Here is a 14,386-nt window from a genome sequence, read left to right as displayed (position 1 = left end):
AATTGTTGAGCTTTTACCTATAAAGCAGAGGATCCTATTTGTCATAAAACATCCAAACCAAAAAATGAGTATCGTTTCTAGTAACATACAGTTATTTCCAGGAGTAAAATTTGAAAAAGACAGGCTTTTAACTGTAAGCTTTGAAAGACACTGAATTTAAGATGAGACCTTTTCCTTTAGGATTTAATAACCCCGCTCCCTGGATAGCTTTTCCAGGAAGGGTGTGTAGTCATTGTCTATGTTTCTTTGGCATCCATACTAAAGAAATTAGAGCAGAGTGTATAGTTAGGAGAGTTAGCCTATCCACAAGGTATATTTACATTTCTGCTTTGTTATCCTTATAAGAACTTGGGGCTGGCAGGGTACCACCAGTGCTGGTTTTTTTTTTTTTTAGAGGTCTGATACTTAGGGGTGGAGGGAGTGGGTGGAAGGAAGGGAACCAACCATTAGGGAAAAAAGATGTGAACAAATGCCCAGAACTTGAAATTTAATATCATGGAAATTGGCAAACCCTCAGCAGCCTAATTAAAATTGAAAAGTTGAACCCATTTTAGCTTGCCTTTGAGTTAAAATGACTGAACTGATAGAGGTCTTGAGTTGTTTTGTGCCACCTGCTTGCCTAAGTCAGACCATGTTTTACATTGGCCCATAGAAGTCTCTTCTCTAATCTCTTATAGAATTGTCCATGACATCTTTTATAAAAAGGTCAGCTGTCAGAAAGAAGTGATGTTTACTTTAAAAATAGAATGTCACCATTTATATCTTTCGGTCTGTCAGAGTCTGAAATACAGCTATGGCCCTCATTAGATGTATTGTTCTCTTACAGATATTTTCGATTTGGGAAGTAATAAGATGCTGTCTCTTTATTAATGGAGATGACAGTCTAGTTATGTTAGAAAAAAATAAGTTTTGATTTATTGTTAATGGTGAAGTTAGAGTGTTCTTAAAGAGGAAGTTACGGAGAGTTAAATGCTGTCATTCTGTCTCTTCATGCTAAGAACAAAAGCAAATGATTGTGAAGTATTTTAGTGCGTTGAACCTGAAGTTAGAGCTTGCCTTTCTCAGTATTGTAAGAAGCACTTTGCCTAGTTGCTATGGAGACAAATTTAAATTATTGAGTTGAAAGTTATGATGTCGATCTTGATATGGATCTGCTGTGAAAGATAGGTGTTGCACACTAAGAGTCGTAATGCTACTCCTACAACTATTTCAAGGACAAACAGTGACCGTGTACTTGTGTGGTAGGTGCTGTGCTAGAGACCTGGGTACACAGACGGGAAGACAAGGTTCTCAGCCTCCAGGAGCTCAGATTCTCCTGGGGAAATAATCAGACACAGGGTCCAGCACGGGGCCGTTGATGGAAGTCCCAATGTGCAAGGTGCAATGGGAGCCTTGTAGGGGCTGGGCCATGCTTGAGGGGACTTCCACGATGTGCGCAATTTGTCTGACCGGCGGGGAGGTGGGACAGAGATGGCGTGCCTACAAAGGAAACTGCATGGGTCTGGGCTCAGAGGTGAAAAGTTATTTAAAGCAGTTCTTTTAAGTCATTCTACATCTTCTTAGCTATACTGTTAGGAGATATTTGGGGGGTGCTAAGTATTTGAATTCATGAGCCAGTTGACTATTCTCTGCAGTCCGTCTGCCGATTGCCCCGGCTGACTGTGTAACTGAGGCACTAGACCTCTCTAAACGTCATGAGGATAAAATGAGAGACTGTCTTTGAAGGGCGTAGCTCAAAGTTTGACATTTAGTAAAGCTCTTAAGGATATGTGTGTTGCTTTTTTAATGGCATCAATATTGTCATTGCTCCTTCCAGATATCTGGTAATTTTGGATGCTTTTGTAACAGTGAGGGTAGTATGCTTGTCAAACATTTCCCATGCTTGCTGGATTGCAAATCTTGTTTGTAACTTCCCGTTGAATACCTACGACGTGCTCAGCGTTGGCTAGGACTCAGTGTAGAAAAGTACACGTGGCTCTGGCCCCAGGCAGCTTCCAGTGTTGTTGAGAATGTAAATGGACAGGTACGAAGTGACGTGTATGCTGGCTATACCGTATGGCTGCCGTGCAGTTGTTTAGTGTGTTGCTTAAAGTAGTGTCATTGTTTGTGTGGCCCACTGTTTTCAGGTGGGTCCAGGGAACCAGGAACAGAGATGGCAGACTGAGCGAGCGGTGCGGAAGACTCAGGGAAAAGATGAACCTGAAAACTTTGTGTGGTGGCCTGGCTGTGTGTAGGAGGGAAGTGGTGGCCCTGTGGGATGCTTCCGGGGCTGCCGCCGGGAGTCTCTCCCATCCACATCTAGGTAATGGAAATCCCGTCGTTTTATAGGGTCACTAGGAGAGGTCAACCACATATCTGTCTTTCCCCTTTTAGATTGAAGGCATTTATTATATCCTTCCCTGCTAGTAGTTTTGATCAGATACGAGGAACGAGCACGAGGCATAGAGTAGCAGGTAGGCATAGTTGGGGGTGGGAAGTGAACGTACTAGAAGATAGACTTCATTTAAATCTCTGACAACTTGCCAACAAAGGGTTCAGGAACAAACCGTGAGGGTCTGCGCTGTGCCACTTACTGTACTGGAAACCAGGGATAAATACAGAGGTGAGCAGATGACCTTCCTCCCCCCGCTGACCTGAGGATCTCATGAGCACATGAGCAGATGAAGTGAACCAGTGCACGTGGGGGACGGTTACCGGCGAGGAGGGTGCCTGGGGTCCGCGGCAGTACGGCCCAGGGTACTCCAGGGGGAGGACACGGTAAGGGCTCTCAGGAGCTCTGGAGGCACACCTTTTTCCATCATCGTCTTTTCCACGTGTCTGATGCCAGGTGGGGACAGGGAACCCTGAGTGCTCGTTCTGGCCACTGGCCACTGCTGCCCTATAGTCTCCCCACGGCTTCTCCTCCAGGCAGGCCCTCTACTTGACGGAGTCTGGGCCGTGGCACTGGGCTGTGGCGCTGGCAGTGTTGGGGCTCTCCGCGGGCTGGGCTCCTGTCCGCCCGGCTTCGGTCTCCTAGACCGAGGCCATATGCTTCCGCGGGCCCCGGATTTGTGAACCAGCTGCTAGGCCTGCTGCTGGGTGCTGTGGGCCCGGGGCAGGTTAAATAACATCCGGGAAAATTGTTCTAGAGCCTTGTCCATCTGTGTTGCTCTTTCCTGAACGGCCCAGGGGAATGAAATTCTCTCCCACTCTTGAGTCTTGAATGCTTGAATGAGGTGCAGCGCGAGCATCCAGACACGAACACTGGGAGAACAGGAGGCTGTGTTCCATCATGAGCGTCAGTTCACTTAACAACCCTTGGTAAGAAACTTCTAAATGCATGGGAGTAACATACTGAATGATGCACGCAGAGCCCCAGAGCTGATGAACAGCACACGCTGCTTTCTGGCTGTGCAGTGTTAGCTGTGGAAATCCATGCGTGACGGCCGGCCGTGCAAGCCGACTGGCGGGACACATGGCGGAGAGGGCAGTGAGCGCCTGTCCCCGAGGCGGTGCCCTCTCTTCCCTCGGATCCCAGATCCCAGGCTCCAGGTGCATTTTAATCGTATTTTTAAATAGATACTCCATTTTCTCTGCTTCCCTTAGAGTCTGAAAAGCTGTGTTTAATAATAAATATGGTGTGTGTGTGTGTGTGTCTGAATCAAAGCAGTTTCACAACAATGGTGGCAGCAACTACACTGACAAAGAACCCCCCCCCCCCCATCATCTCTGCTAAATGCAGTAGCTTGATATTTGGGATTTTCAAAGCTGGGAGTCTTAATGCCCATCATTCTGGGAAAGAAAATGTGAGCTCCTTATAGTAATCCGAAAATTGTATAATCCACTGTAAGATTTGTACCACATTTCTATTTTCTTAGTCTCTTTTCCTGTTCTTTGCCTGATTTAAATATCCAGATTACTGGAAGAAATTGTTTGCTCTTTAAGGGATTTGAAACTTGACTGTCTGAAGGCTTAATTATAATTTCTTCATTGTTTCTTAGCAATTCCTATAAAAATACAATATTATTTTCATACAGGAAGCTGAAAAAGCAGGCTGTTCTAAAGGAAGCTGTTGTGTAGTTCCTTCCTTTCCAAACTTTAAGCCGAATGCTTTTCCTCACCCCAAGTTCAAGGGCTTAGATTACGTGTGTGAAAATAAACTGAACAGCACCTGCCACTTAGTCACAAAGGAGAATCTTGAGGCTGCTAAGCAAACAGATACTCAGTATAAGCTTTTGAGGTGCTCAAAGCATATGGTAGAAAATAATAAATTTCAAAGCGGATAGTGTGAGGAAATCAAGATGGAAGAAAACATAAACTGAGGGGTCACTTTCGGTACATGAATTGTATACATCTTCATCGCATTACTGTCATCACTGTGGGAACTGGTATTTGAATATTTGTCTTTGAAAACACAGAATTGTCAATATTCTCCAAGGAAGGATTTGGTATATTTTATAGTTTTTTCTTAAGAAAATTTTTTTTTTTGTCACTGCAGCTCTTTGGAATAGCAAGAAGAGAAAAAAAATACTAAGTTCTTCTCTTATAAAGTTATTCAGGATTATCTATTGACTTCCTTCAGGTAACTGTTAATAAGTTCAAATAGTTCAGGACAGTCCACTCTGAATCTCTGTTTTAATATGGATACCTTGCCGAAGTGTGTAAATAATTGTGCTTGTTTTCCATAAAACGCTGGAAGCTGTATTCGTGTTAAGCCTCTTCGAGACTCAAAGTTCACTGGGAAATTACCTAGAAACTTCTATTTTACTACTCAACGTTGTCTGGGAAAAAAACGTAGAAGCCTTGCTAGAAATATTATAGATGGCTTTTTGTTATCAGCGGAGGCCTGTGAGCTGACACTGTGAAGAATACCAAATACCGCTGCAGCGTTTGCCAGGAAATCATACACGTGGCTTTTCCGACACAGAAGGGCACATGGCTTCCTAACTTCTGTCACGGAGTAGGAACAGCGGGGGAAGAAGGAAATAGGAGGGTCAGTAGTTTGCCCTTTAATTTCAAAGTCCTTTTAATGGTCCTTAGAGTAGGGTTAGGTCGTGTTTACTCTCTCACCTTGATACTTAGTAGAAACTTCAAAACTGCCCAGACAGTTTTTGAAGATGAGGCAGGCTCATCTTCAGGAACATCCTAGGGTCAAGTCAGCCTGGTGGTCAAGAGCTGACTCTCCTGGATCAGGTTAAGTGCAGAGGCTGGAATCAGGGGTCGCTTCCACGGGTGACCTGAGTCCGCAGAGGCAGGGGGGCACCCGAGGGTCTCGGTGGGCAAACAGGAGGCGCAGCGCTGGTTCTAGCGGAGGCGACGGCCTGGAGGGCGGTCTGAAGGCAGTGGAGGCAGGGTTCTGGTTCCGGCCCGTGGCAGCTTGCTTGGAGACTTTGGACAACTCATTGCACTTTTTGGCTCTGCTTCCTCATTTATAAAATGAGGAGGGCAGTGATGGGAAAGAGGTCACAGTGTAGCGCCGCCCTTTCCATCCCCAAGCACTCGTACCCCTCCCTCCCAGAACTCGGGCTGCAGTGTGTCCGCAGCGGCTGTCAGTCACCGGGTGCTGTCCGCTGCTTTCTGGGAAATGCCTTGTTTTTTTTTTTTTTTTTTAAGTTTATTTATTTTGAGAGAGACAGAGAGACAGAGAGAGTGAGGAAGGGGCAGAGAGAGAGGGAAAGAGAGAATCCCAAGCATGCTCTGTGTTGTCAGTGCAGAGCCCCACGTAGGGCTGGAACCCACGAACCTGTGAGATCATGACCTGAGCCAAAACCAAGAGTCAGACACTTAACTGCCTGAGCCCCCCGGGCGCCCCAAGGGAAATGCCTTTTGTCTCTTCTTCCTTCTCGCTGCCTCCGCATCTGACCGGGCTCTCGTCGTACTTGTCAGGGTGATTGCCTCGTCCCCTTGCCTTCCTCCCGCCCTGCTCCCGAGCCCTCATCCTGTATCTGTTTTCCGTGCAAATCCCTCCTTTCCCATCCCGTGCTGTGCTCCGAAGTCTCCTCTCCCTCCAGTACTGTTTGCATCAGGAGTGTCTCCCTGTGCAGACGTCATCAGCCCGCACTGTGGCTTGTAAGGTGCTCTGTAGTCTTGTCCCACCCTCCCCATCTGCCTTTATTTTCTGTCACTCTCCAGCACACCCTGCTGTGTAGTAGGACCAGTTTGTCACTGTTTCCACGTGTCTTCCATAGTCTTTCCTACTCGTGTAGTTTGTTCATCTTGTTTCTTTCATCTGGAGTACCTTTTTCTCTTCATGACCTGTACATTTAACAAATTTAAGATGCAAGAAGGGTAAGATGACTGAATAAAGCTCTGTAGATTAGAGTGAAAGAGGTAGAGAGAGAGAGGTGGGGTTAGCCATAAAACAAAGGAGAGAGCATTTGTGAGCCAAGAGGGAAGGACAGTCGATGTGAAACACGCAGGGGCTTTGAGTCCTAGAGAAAGGAGGTTCTGAAGAAGCTCGCTCACATCAAGTGGCCTCTGCCCTCAATAAAACAGAAGCCACGTTCATCTGCTCAGAGTGACGGGGAGTTGCTGGGGACCTAAAGAAAGTAGGGAATCCTCATGTGCTGTGGGCTTTGGGGTGGCATTAAGCAGAGGTGAGTAAAGGATTTACTGAGAATCATTGAGAGTCCAGCTGAAATGGACTAACCTGCAGGCATTGGTGAGACTCCTCTCTGTTTTCGGAGTTTGTCGGACAGGGCTTGGCTTTAGGGATCTGGATGGGGAGCGCCGGTGTCGGCCGCTTGGCCGTATCCCCTCCGCCGCCCCTGCCTGGTTCTAGGCTGGGAGAGAGGAGTGAGCGCAGAGGAGGGGCTGGCTCAGCTGGAAGACATGCTCTGCTGCTCCCTCCTTTCCTCCGTCCTCCCACCGCTGTCCTCCCCTCACACTCACCGCATGGCCTCGCGCCCGCCCACTGGGGACGCGGAAGCAAGCAGAAGGCAGTTTCTGCCAAGCGTTCCCTCCCAGCCGGACCTGGGCTTTCCCTCTCCCACCACCGGTCCCGTCTGCGGCACCCCTTCTGTGCTGGACCAGCCCCTCTCACCTACTCAGGAGCTGCCCTCTGCGGACCCGGGACTTCCTCCACCCCGTCTTTCCCCCAGCAGGGGCACGTGTGGAGCCGGGCAGAGTGGGGTGTACTGTAATCGTCATGGACCGTCTGCCAAGCAGGCACAAAGCAGCAGTGGAGTTGAAGGGACTGGCCATTGAGTGCAAGAGGGAAGCGACCGTATAGGGAATGAGGGACAGTAAGAGCGTGATGGAATCAGTGGCACAGATACCCCAGGAGAGTGAAGGGACTGTTGGGTCCAGACTGTGGAAGAGAGTGAGCTGGAAATCTAGGAGGAGGTGGTCATAGGGTAGGCGCATCGAAGTGTGATGACCGAGGAGCATTCCTGGTTTGGCAGGTGGTCATGGGGCTGAGGGGTATTGGGTCACAGCCACAGGAGCGGGCGAGGGGGAGGGATGATGAATAGCAGGATGATACCTACCCCACCTCTAAGCCCTGCAGCTCGGGGGCTGTGCGAGGGGGAAGTACTGCTGATGGGGTTGCAGAGGAGGCAATGTTCCCTTATTTGTGTTTGTCAATTATTATGTCTTAATTTTTAAATACTGCTCCCCCCCCCTTTACCTAGAACAGAACTTGGCAAAAGGCGTGTATTTGGTGAATATTAGTTGAAGGTAGAATTGATGGAGGGAGGGGGGAGAGAGGGTGGGCAGGCAGGCTGAAGAAACAGGTACAAGAGGCATAAAGAACGAGGAAACAGTGTTGTCGCAAAGTTCAGGTTCTAGGATGGGTCTGGGATGGGATTATTTCATGGGGGTCGTCGAGGAAGCTGAATTTCTGGGACCCTGGACAGTGAGACGGAAGTGCAGGCAAAGGCTTACGCAGAGAGGAGAGTACACATCAGCCCGGTCACCGAGGCAGTCGGAGGCGCTGCGTGCTCAGTACGGGGCTCTAGCAAAGGCTGGGGAGGAGACGAGTAAAGAAAAAGAAAGCCTGTTCACAAACTAAGTAACAGTTGTGAGGTGGTGAGGTGGCGTCTCCCCTTGCAGGGGGCTTCCTCTTCCCCAGACTCTCCTGGCTGTAAGGAGTTAAATGAGAGCTCTTTTGGTTTGGAAGGTCTCTTGAATTATAGGATAAAAAGTATTACACAGATAGAGCTGAAAAGGCTAACACTAGTTTTTAAGTCTGTTACCTGGCATGGGATGACAAGAGTCTGCCAGTAAGCACGGTGGCAGTGAATGGCTGGTTCCTTGGGATCATTGGGGTAGAACACTAGCGTTTGCTTTTCCAGCTGTCATAGGTTCAAGATTTAGAGTGTGATTTACACTGGTGTATTTGTGGTTGGAAACTTTAATGTGCCCAAATCTTCTCCATGGACATCTGAACATCTCAATTATGCTTCTGGTAAATTTATTCTTCTGATATACCCTTCCAGACCATAGTGCTTTACAAAGTTGGCAGCATCTTGCTGATGACCTAATTTATTATTCAGACTCACTCCAAGTGTTCTCACCGTCTAAATACACAACTATTTATTTGGTCCATTTGAAGTGCCTTTTAGGTGTACTTTATTGCTTTCGAAGGGTTGTTTTCCCCTAACTCAAATAAATGTTTGAGTATTTTAAGAACACTTCCCACATTTATTTAGTGATTTTTTTTCAAGGTGCTTTTTTTTTTAAGGTACCTTCCAGAACATGAGCATGTGTAGTCCCATTTCCAGGAAGATGAATCGATGATAGCTCATTTCCAGCCGGCCCCGGAGGCCACATCCCGCCGTGTTTCTGCTGTCCCTACACCCCCTCCTCCAGCTTCTGCCTCCCACCTATAGTGTCCATCCACGGTTTTCTCCTGTCGTCTGCTTTACCCCAGTTCAGCTTCCTCCTCGGTCTCTAGTACCTTCAGATCAAAATCTCTCACTGTACATTAGGTCTCCATTTCAGCGTCAGTTTCTCAAAGTGGTCTTTCTGGATTCTTCCCTCCCGACTTCGTTCGGGCCCTCTGCTGCGTGTTGTCATCATTATGCTTTTCCGTCCTAACTTCTTATGCCGGATTGTAGTTACATGTTCTGTGTTCATGTGCTGGTAAAACCCATAACCTCTGAGGGACCCCGTCTGTCTCATGACACGTTAGATGCCGAGCGCCTGGAAGACACAGCGTCTGCGACAGAGATTCACGCGGAGGGAACGAGGGAATGAATGAGAGCGGGATCCGGGCCCTTCCTCCTCGCCGCTGCAGCTGTGCCCAGCGACCTCCTGACATGAGCACAAAGGGGCCAGGTCTCCGGTGCCAAGAAAGCATCCGGTCGCTGATGTGTTTGTGGCCGTGCTAACGGTGACTGGCAGGTGACCTCGGGCTCTTTCAATTCCTAACTGTCTTTACTTCGAATTATTCTACTAAGATGCAGATCTGGTTTTTGTGTCTGATTGTACCTGCTCTTTCTTCTGTGTGGCCGTCTTGGGGAGGATGGAGAGTTATGAAGTAAATAGATAAATTTCAGTGAAATAATTTTAGTTTTTTCCTCATATCCTGCTGCTGTGTCTGTTAGGATCACATGCCAGATTTCTGGGTTTTTAAGGGAAAGGACATAAAATGAATCATGTGGTATGTATATATGTGGTATCTGGAAGTTTCCTGATGTTGATAGTAAGGATAGTGACTTAGAAAAATATGCTGCACAAATAATCATCCAGTAAACTGCTTTGCCCAGTTCAGTGGAGTTTGACAGCAGTTTACTTAGCACCTTGTGTGAGTCCACAGCCCCTTCTCGTAAACCCTGGGGCCCAGCTGCATTTTGGAATATGGACTTCTTTGAATCTTAAAAAGTTAATACGCTGCCCAGTGAGATCTGGGACATCACCCCATCGTGAAACATTTGTACTTCTGTCTTGAAGTATTCACATTAAATAGGATAAATGTGCTATTATTGGGTTCTGGGTTTGCTGCTGCATAATTCTGGTTAGGTTGGGCCACAGATGAATTATTTAAAAACTTAGGTTTTGGAGTTTGGGGGGCTTTGGAATTACCAGACAGACACCTGGAATGGGTACACGTCTTGGAGTGGCGCTTAATACCTGAGCATCTCTTGAATGCCTCCCTTCTGTTCTGAGAGCCAGCGTTCGGTCAGGCCTCGACTGTCGTCTGGTTCGCGGCAGCTCCCTCCCACTCAGTTCAGTCCTTTGTCCTAAAACAAGCTTATTCATGTCACTCCTCTGTATAAATTCTTTTGGTGGCTTCTGACTACCTTAAAGATAACATCTCGGTTTCTTAACCCATCACACAAGCCCGTTTTGATCGGGGCCGTCCCCTCTCCAGCCCTTCAGCCCCTCCCACTTTCCACTGTACAGACGTGTTCCCTCTGTTCCGTGGTCCCACTTGCCATTCTGTGGTCCCGCTGGCTGTGCCTTCTCTCTGGAATAGCCCCTTTACCCCACCTTCGTCTTTACATCCCTTTCTAACTCCTCTGTTTTTCAGGTTTTGAATTATATGTCACTTCCAAGGAAACCGTCTCACCCCTGATTCTAGATTAGATGCTGCACCTTTGTATTTGGATGACATTTTATTCTCTTCTTGCATTGTGGTGTGATTATGTTGCTCCTTCTGAGCAAGTTTCTAAACCTCAGCACTCTTGACATTGTTTATATGCTTATCTAATGACCTGGCGTTGATAACTCTCCTAGACCTCTGACGTTTGATCTCCTTGGCCTCTGGCTTTTGACCCCTGACATTTGCCCTGCTTTAGCAGTCAACTCCCAGACATGGTTCTGAATAATCTCCCCCAGGTTTTTCTGTCTTGGCATTACTGACATTTGGAGCCAGATGATCCTTGGCTGTGGGAGTCTGTCACTGCAGGCGTCGTTATCGAATGCTTAGCAGCAGCCCTGGACCCTACCCACTAGATGCCAGTAGCACACCTCCTGTCCTGCATTGTGACACCCAGATTGTCTCCAGATGTTGTTCTCTGGGCAACACAGTCACCCTTGGTTGTGATCCACTGGTCTAGAAGGAAAGTTCCTGGTGGCAAAGGCGATGCTTGTGTGGGTCTTAATATCCCTAGCTTGCCGCACCTAGATCCCCTTCAGAGTATTGAATTAAATTGGTGACTAGGGTAGGGGTGAGGGTACTGTACAAGGAAGCAGATGGGTAAACAGATGTATGGACACATGAAAAAGTCAGGCTCAGCTCTGTCATGAAGTGGAGCACATAGCAAGTGCTTTGTGAGGGACTCAGCCACTACACACAGTTGGTTCAAACTCTTCTGCCTATTTGAATGACTACTCCTTTTACCTACTGGCCATCCCCGAGGGACTGCTTTCCTCCCTTAGAGCTACAGGCGCAGAGTCTCCTGATTGCTCAGAGGCTGCCTTAGAATCAGCCAGGGAGCATTTGTTAAAGCACCAACGGAGTCATGGGCACAGATGAAAATCGGAAGCAATCCCTGCCCTTGAGTTGCACCAGCCTAGTGAGAAAGACATTCGGCTGGTTTGTCTCCGCCCACAAGGCCCTCCATCCTTCCCTTCCTGGCATTTTCCTATGCCTCCTATGCAACCTGGGTTAAATTGGGCCACTCTGTTATATGGGCCCAGAGCACCTGTTCTTTTCCTTCATAATGTTCCCACAATTTTAATCGTATAGTTTTTTCCATGTTTATTTAATATTTCTGTTCCTTGAGCCTAACCTCTTTGGAGGAAGACACCATGTATGTTTCTCCAGCTCCTGGCACAGCAACTGGCACGTTGTAGGCATTTAATGCATAATTTATGAAAAAGTGAGAATGCATGTAGTAGGCCCTCCAAGAACCCAAAGGAGCAAGAAAGTATGGTGTTGGTTTTGGGAATAAGATGGGAGAAGAAGTTGGACTAGAAGTATCTGGGTTGACTTTTCTGGGGAAAAAAAAATAAAAGTAGAAACTAGAAGGCAAGAAAAAAGAAAAGCTGTCCATAACGACAGGCTTGGTGTTAGGAGACAGCCACTTTAGTAGATGTCAGCCTCTGCTTTTTCTCTTTCTTTAAAATACAGGTTACTTTGAGCTTTGAAATACCATATGAATCTAGAAAAATACGGATAAGGATATAATTTGTGCATAGCTTAAGCCAAATCTTAACATTTTGCTACCTTGGCTTTACATTAAAGTACTATAAACATTGCGCAAATAGTCGATGCCCCCTCTACAGCCCTGCCCTTCCTTTTGCAGAAGAACCATCATCCTGAAGCCAGAGTGTGTTACTCCCTTACGTGGGTGGGTCTCATTACATGCATATATATTTATAAACAGTGTATTTGGTTTGTGGATTTTGAACTTGGTGCAGTATGGTATCCACTCTGTTTACTTCTGCAACTTGTTCATTTAACTGCTATGTATGAGATAGACCCGTACAGATGTGTGTAGCAATAATTCCTGTTATTCGTTACTGGTAACCATTTTTGCTTCTGGTACTCTAAGATTATGATAGTTTGTTCATTTGCTGTCAGTGGGAGTTTGGTTATTTCTATGCTTTGCTATTAAACAGTGTTGCTATGAACAGGCGGCCCTGTCCTCTTGTGTATATTTAATAGCTTCTCTAGAGGGTTCCTAGAGGTAGAATTGCTGGTGCATAGGGCATGTGCATCCTTGACTTTACTAGATGTTGCCAGATCATTCTCCAGAGTAGTGGTACAAAGTACAGCTCCTGATAGCAAGTCTGAGAGTTCCTCTTGTTCCATGTCCTTGCCAAGCCTTGGTATTGTCGAATTTACGTGGGTTTTTTTTTTTTTTTGAAAAATTTCTAGTGCATTTTCTTGGTTTGCAATGTGTTTGAGCATCATTTCTCTATGTTTATTGGGCTATTCTGGTTTCCTCTTCAGTGACTTGTTTCTCTTCTGTATGTTTTTCTGTTGGGTTGTTTCCCCCTGCTTATGTATCTTTAGTTCTTTATATATTCTGGCTACTTATCTTTTGTTGATATCTTGCATTTCAAGTATGTTCTCCCAGTGGCTTAACTTTTATGATGTGCTTTGTTGTGTGCAAGTTTACATTTTAATCAAGTCACATTTATTAGTCTGTTCATTTATGATTGGTGCTTTTTGCATCATGTTTAATAAATCCCATCGTACTCTGAGTACTTTGGGGTCATGAAGAGATCCTACCATATTTTCGTGTGAAAGTTTGTTCTGCTCTTTAGCATGAGTCTAATCCACATGGAATTTATTTGCGTGTGTGGTATGAGATAGGGAATAATCTTCCATGTGAATAAGCTAGTGGCAGAAGCCAGCATCTCTGATTGCATAATCCATCGTTTTCTCCGCTGATCTATATTGCCACTTCGTCTTGTGTTCAGATTGCTCACTGTGTAAGAGTTCTGCTCCACTGGTCTACAATATGTTCTTGTGTCATATTTACACTGCCTTCATTACTGGCCCTTTATATATTTCTGTATTCTGCAAAGCCCCACGGTAGGGACCTTGGACAGATGGAACTTAGGGTCTGGCGGGAGAGTACAGGGGGCTGCCTAGGAAGGTGGGTGGATGTGATACTGTGCAGGGTTTTCAGGAGAACTTTGAGGGCACAGATTAGATCTGCCCTTGGACCCAGTGGGTAAGTGGACGCTGCTGGGGGCAGCAGGAGGGACTGGGACTGTGATCTTTCAGCAGCAGTTGGTGGTTTTGTCAGAGGGGACGAAGGGTCTCAAAATGTTATTTGTGCATTTCCCACAAACCCATATATGTGCCTTATATTTTTTTTCTGGAGACTTTTCTGTTAACTTTTCTTTAAAGTGTTATTCTCTTAAAACCCCACCAGATACTTCAAACTTCTGTTATGTGAGAAAGTCTTTAGAAACTGCTTATGTTATGAATGTGTGTTGCTTTGGTGTTATATAGCTTTCATTTGAAAACTGGTTCCTAACATTACCATTTTCTTTTAATGTGGCACTTTTTCTTTTTTAACTTTGGGCTTATTTTTTTTCTTCTCGACTTTGTACTGAATTGAATCAGAAAAAATGAATACTATTTTTAAAAGCTATTATTCTTTTGAAGAAAAGCTTCCATTTAATATGTTAGTCTAAACTGCAAGACATTTCTATCAACTATGCTTGCTTTACTAAGAATGAGTAACATGACCTTTTTTTAGATTTTAGAGAACAAGAGCGATGTCACAACGTTCCAAATATATGTTTTGTCTTCCTTATTTTGGTGGCATCTGAACTCTTGCTAAGTAGTTAACTGTCCTAGTTAGAATCAAATAACTTCGAGAAATTGGCAGTATCTAGACCATTAAGCCCTTATGAAATCTCTGGTGCTTCTGTGCTGTTTGGAAAAGAACTATTAGAGAGATACAGAATGGGGCAGCGGGACCGAAGACCTGTGTATTTCTTTTTCAGATTGGAAATGTCTTTATTCTCTTTGAGGACTACAGAAGCACAGCACGCT

The 14,386-nt window shown here is 45.9% G+C and overlaps 1 protein-coding gene across 12 annotated transcripts in view; it reads left to right on the top strand.

The window, feature by feature from the left end:
• MRTFB (myocardin related transcription factor B) overlaps positions 1-14,386 on the top strand; it is a 213,897-nt gene that overhangs the window by 52,704 nt on the left and 146,807 nt on the right. Inside the window, exon 1 of one of the 12 annotated variants that reach the window (XM_039233583.1) lies at positions 9,310-9,324. The exons of the other annotated variants lie outside the window; for them this stretch is intronic. The gene's annotated coding sequence lies outside the window, so the exon portion shown is untranslated. Of the gene's footprint in view, positions 1-9,309; positions 9,325-14,386 lie in introns of those variants that run through there. 12 annotated transcript variants of the gene reach the window in all.

The sequence above is a fragment of the Hyaena hyaena genome, unplaced genomic scaffold (assembly GCF_003009895.1).
Source record: "Hyaena hyaena isolate Hyena2069 unplaced genomic scaffold, ASM300989v1 scaffold_76, whole genome shotgun sequence".
Taxonomy (NCBI): domain Eukaryota; kingdom Metazoa; phylum Chordata; class Mammalia; order Carnivora; family Hyaenidae; genus Hyaena; species Hyaena hyaena.
This window is presented reverse-complemented; position numbering and strand designations above follow the sequence as displayed.